Genomic DNA, 5,931 nt, shown 5'->3' with positions numbered 1-5,931 from the left:
CGGGCAGATGGCAAAGAGAATGAGAAAGGTGGTAATGGGCCCAGCCTGGAAGTGCTATACATCCCCTCTGCCCACACACCATTCTCTGCTCAGCCACGCACCGCATCTGACTGTAAGAGAAGCAGGACCATGTAGCTGACCTCCGTGCCAAGGAAGAGGAGGAAATGGGCTTGGTGGGTATTTAACAGGTGTCTGTCACACACACAAATACATATATTAAGGATTCTATAACTGGTAATTGTAATAAGTGTTAAGATGTCGATGAATATTCACAGGATACCAAGAAATATGATGATAATTCTATTAGTCACTTTCTAAAGACTTTAGAAATGCAATCAATGCACACTTTAGTTGAATGCCTAATAGCCAATTGTTATGATCAATGCTTGGTCAACAACAAATAGCACCATCACAGAAGGAACCTTTGAAATTCAAGAATAAATCTGAAGTTTTATTCAAAATAAATTAAACTATTCTCTTATTAAAACATTCAGCAGTTGTTCAAATTTAAATTTAAAGTAATGTTAAATACTTCATATTATAATAATTTCTCAGCATGTCAGCTGCTAGATTAGTGATGAGGTCATTGCTATACCTCATGACAACTGTCATTGTCAATTGAAGTATAAGTGTGTACTTATTACTGCAAGGGTTAAATACCATAATATTTAATGGTGATTGTGAAAGTTAATTTTAAGCATGCATCTTATGTACAAAGATAATTATTAAGAACTTTTAAAAGGTTAAATACATTTGAAGATAGGTTGAAAGTTATAACAATATTAAGTAGGTAACTTTAAGAAGACTGTTGTATTCTTTTGAGTCAATAAATGTTTATAAGAATTTAAATAATGATATTTAATAAGGGAGATGTATTTAGCTCCTTTAAAGTTCTTGTATAATGAATATGCATTTATACAACTAACTGATAGAATTTCAGTGAACACAGAACATAGGAAGATTGTCACCCCATGCTATATCTAGGAACTCTCTAGAGTTTCAAATTAATCTGAACAACACGCCTTGATTATATGGCTGACGTCATTACTCCAGTTGAATATGGTGGTAACCTTAGCTGTTACACAATCACTTCTCCAGCACGAGGTCAGGGATGGCCCAAATGACAGTGAAGATAGCACTTGACTCCAGTTTTTCAAAGGCCAAGGCTGAAGTCAAGTACGTAGTGGAGCTTAGAAAAATGCCTTGGTCAACGCCATACCGTGGTTTATCCTTTAAAAACTTATTAAATACTTACCTCATTTTAATGCCTTCTAGTAAGATTCCTTCCCACAACAAGCACATGTGTCTGCTCGCGTTGATCCTGTATGTATTACTCATTCCCTTTTTCCAATGTCTGAGGCCTGCAAACACTTCCTGGCCCTCACCTGTCCCTTCTTCTAGCAGCTTGGTCCCTTTCTCTGCATCGGGGCTTCTGCCTGTGGTCTTACTGGGAATGTAACTAGCAGGTACCACCACATGGCTCCCCCTCAGTCCTACATCACTGCTGAGCCCTGCTCCCAGAATGGGCCTCTGAAAACACTTGTTTGCCAAGACACATCTAACTTCTGCACGTGGCCTTGGACAGCCTGGTTTTCCTTATTAGGAAAGACTCTGGGGACACTGCAGCCCCTCTTACCTTGCCTCCAAACCTGCCGTCATTACCGTTTGGCTATTCCTCTGTCTGGGGCAGAAGCACTACTCAAACTTATTGGATTGCTTGGCTATATTCAGCATTTATTTCCCAGGACCAAAACCAAAATCCCCTTCCTCTGTATCTAAGGTTTCTTCTGCTGAGAGGGAGACTTATTGCAGTTCAAAGGTCTGCGGGCAGAAAATAAGGATGTCCCAAATACAGGACATTTTATCTAAGTATCAGTCTGATGAAATTAAACGTATTCTAGGTCACACGCTTCGCCGTTGTTGGACCATTATTTTGCCAAAGGTTTCTATTTTTGCATATGTCCTTAAGGGAAGCCTGTTGTGTACATTTGAGTGGACTCTGAAATCAGCTTAACTTCATCCGAGTTGATTACCCCTCCTTATCTGTGCTGTTATTGAATCTCTGTGCCTCAGTTGTCCCATCTGTCAAATGGGACAAATACAAGCCTTTACTCCTCTAGATGTCTGGTTGTGAGGACTAATGAAACAACGTATGGAAACATCCAGCAAAATGTTGGCCATAGTTTCCCACCTCTCTTTCTGCCTATACCTTCCCCCGTATTTTTTTTCCTCTCCAGAAACCCAGCCACACCTTGGATTTCTCTGAGCCCCACACTGGGTGACACATCTCATACAGACTTTTCCCATCCCAAGAGGGATGAGCCCAGCTTTGAACTGCAACATTCTAGCACATTCCATCTGGGCTTCATCAGTCCCTTCTCCTGACTGCACACCCCCGCCTGCCTCCCCAGGTTGGGATCGGGTAGTGATTTAACAACCCACATTGACTTGGCTTTGACCGAGGGCTTGGAAGCACAGTATTTACGTTTACATTTTTTTGCTTTTGGTTCATCACTAGGTGGTGCTCTTTCCCAGAGTACTATAAAGCACTTTCTCTTTTGCAATTTGTTGAAAAGTTGTACCAAATGACTCTGATTCCAGTGCCAAGGTTGTGGGGCAATCCAGCCCTGGTGTCTTCTCCAATTAATCACATCCAGGCTCACTGGGGTTTAGATCAAGAGCCTTTGCAGGAGTAAATGATGGAGACAGTGGTTGCTGTCTTGCTGGGCTGCCCCTTCCCTGGTCCTTTGGTTACAGGCGGCAGGCTTTTGTTGGGGCAGCATGTTTTGTCAGCACCTGTTGGTTTTTCCAGCTTAAGTTGTGCTTAGACAGAGTAACATGGAAAAGTCTGTCTACTCCGTTTCTCCAGAGGTGGAACTCTCCCGGAATTGTATTAGTGAAACCGAGTCTCCCTAAAACTGAGTTCCCCTGCTGAGTTCATGATTAATCTCTCTATCCCAAACTTTATTGCCTTGCTTGTCTCCTCTGACCTCAATTCCTTTCTTGTCTCCTCCAATCTCCATCCTGTGCTAACTGAACACTAACCAACCAGAGTCAGATGCCTGAGATTGCTGTATCGATAACGTCGTTAATGTACTAAAGTTGTAGTAGATCTTATCATTAACGTACAAACTCGGGTTGTTTCTCTGGGGCAAGTTGAGCTCACAGACCCCAGAGCCACGGACCACCTGGCCAGGGAATGGTAAACCGCAGACATCCTGGCTCCTAAAACCACGATTAGGAAATGTCACAAATCCACGGCCATACCACCCTGAATGCGCCCCATCACGTCTCGTCAGAAATGTCACAAAACGATGATTAATCCCAGTTTCTTTGTTCTTCCCCTTTAAAACATCCCTAACTCAAAGTCCAAGACAGAGTGGACCTGAGGCTTGTCTCCCGCTCTCTTGCCTGATACCCTGCAAATAAGCCCTTACTTTGCTGCAAACACCCACTATGAGTTGGGCTTTCTGCACTGCGGCCACATGAGCCCTTGCTCAGTTACATTAGAAAAGGGCTTGCTTCCTGTGTGCAAGATGGTTTTGATGGGCGGCAGGGAACCAACTAGGAGAAAAGATGAAGGCCTGGACTTGGCTGGCAGCACCAGACACAGATGAGTGGGACAGAGGAAAATAGTTAGGAGGTTAATAAAGGCAGGAAAGAGCAATGAAAATAAGTCTGCAATTGTTCCTAACAGACATCTGTAGCAGGTGGTCAGCACGGTCAGTATTAGAACAACTGCCCAGAGTCCAGTGCACTTCTCTGGCAGAAGCACAGATCTGCAGTTTGTCTTGGGGAATCGGGCATATGGTTTCCAGATGGACCGTCTCCTGAGCTAGTAGGTCTTTAATGTGTGGGGAACATACAGCTTTCCTTTTTAAAAATTAGAAGAGGTTTCACTGAGTGTTCGACCCAACAGAATTTACCTGTTGCTCCCATAGGTTAAACACAGTTTGTGAGCATCAGAGCAAGCAGAATAGTATTTTGAAAAGTTCTGAATATCCAAGCTCCTTATATTTTTAATGTACCTAAGTCTGTGTCTTGTAAAGTCTGATTTTCTGGAAGTGAATGATGGAATTGAAATGTCTGCTTTATCGCACTGCTGAACAATGAGGGCTGTAGTCATAAAGTAATGTCAAAGCAACAATAAAGCAAAATGCTGCAGGAAGGACAATTATTTTGATGCGTGGGTTCAGTAAAGGAAACACAATTCATATCTTAAGACTTTGAACAGTTAACTCTCTGCAGGTAAATTCCTTTATTTTATACATATATATATATTCCTTAGAAAAACCTAGCTTTGTTGGTAATTTTCCATTTTCTTTAACTTGTTTATCATGTAAATATGCTTTTTCTCTGTGTAAGTCACGATGTGTTTGGCAATGGGTAACAGGAATCCTATGGACAGTGGTTTCAAATATAAGAACATTTCTATTTTACTTCATAAAAAGCCCAACAGCTGGCAGTCCCTGGGTTAGTTTGGAAGCTTACCAATGTCATCTAGGACCCAGGGACTTTCCACCCTCTACTCTGCATTCTTAGCTGGCTGGCTTCTGTTTTCCCACCTGGTAGTCATGGTCATAAGATGGTTTCTACAGATGCAAGGATCACAGCCCCTCCCAGCCAGTTAAGAGACAAGAAGGGAGGGGGGAAAAAAGCACTTTCTCCTCATGCGCATGTCTCTTGTCAGGGAGGAAACTCTTTCTCAGAAGCCCCAGGAGATATCCGCTGGTCCTGGCCAGAACTGGTCAACTGGCCAATTCTGCCTGCGAGAAGACCGGGCGCCACTATTTGGTAAAGACCACAATGTCCACAATTGACTAGGGTTCTCAGCAGGGGCATCCTGCCCCTCCAGAGGTACTGGAAATATAGAGGGGGCACTTTTGGTTGTCACACAAAAAGAAAGGGGCTACTGGCATTTAGTGAGTTAGTCTAGGGATGTTAAATGTCCTAAGATGCACAGTACACTTTTACACACACAAAAAGATCTGTCTTACTCAAAATACCAATAGCATTCCTACTAAGAAACACTGGCTCATGGCATCCATAATTCACCTCACGGGCTGATGACCCAAACACAATGAGGGGACCAAGAGCAAGAAGCACGAGGCTCCCAGCAGTTGTGCCATGGTACCCTGGTGGAGGTTGGAAGGGGGATGGTGTTGCTTACTCAATGCTGGCACACTGATTCCTTTTCAGAAAGCACTGTTATTTACAAGGAATGGAGATCAAGACACGGAAGTCATCTCCAAGGATCACCTTTATTTTTCCTAGTGAAAGGACTTCCTAGTAATTGGACAAGCCTGTTTCCAAGAACAGGTGAGTCTGAGTTCCCTACACCTCTAGTATCTCTGCTCCGTGCTACCACCAAGGATTCAGAATGATTGAAATCCAAATATATAGCTACTATTTGGGAGATAAAATCTCTTTCAAGACTGTACTTAATACAATAATGGCAGGTATCTAGTGAATATCTCTTGGGTATATGACAATTTTTTTTTTTTTTTTTTTTGCGGTACGCGGGCCTCTCACTGTTGTGGCCTCTCCCGTTGCGGAGCACAGGCTCCGGACGCGAACGCGCAGGCTCAGCCGCTCCGCGGCATGTGGGATCTTCCCGGACCAGGGCACGAACCCGCGTCCCCTGCATCGGCAGGCGGACTCTCAACCACTGCGCCACCAGGGAAGCCCGCTAGCACCCTATTGTAAAGAAGAGTTTTTCCTCAACCACCCAGAGTGAACCACAGTTTTCCTTTTTTAAGGAAGGCAGAGCAAACGATATTTTTCCTTTTAATAACTAATTTTCAGAGTAAGAAGCTGGTGTGATAGCCATTTCCAGTGATGGAAAAACAGTCCCCCTTCGTCTCTCATCAAGTGTAACTGGAGAGTCACAGATTTTTAACTATTCAGTATCTATAGTCAATTGTAGTCATT

Source organism: Delphinus delphis, chromosome 14, assembly GCF_949987515.2.
Source record: "Delphinus delphis chromosome 14, mDelDel1.2, whole genome shotgun sequence".
Classification (NCBI taxonomy): domain Eukaryota; kingdom Metazoa; phylum Chordata; class Mammalia; order Artiodactyla; family Delphinidae; genus Delphinus; species Delphinus delphis.
The sequence above is the reverse complement of the archived record's forward strand: the minus strand, read 5'-3'. Positions refer to the sequence as shown.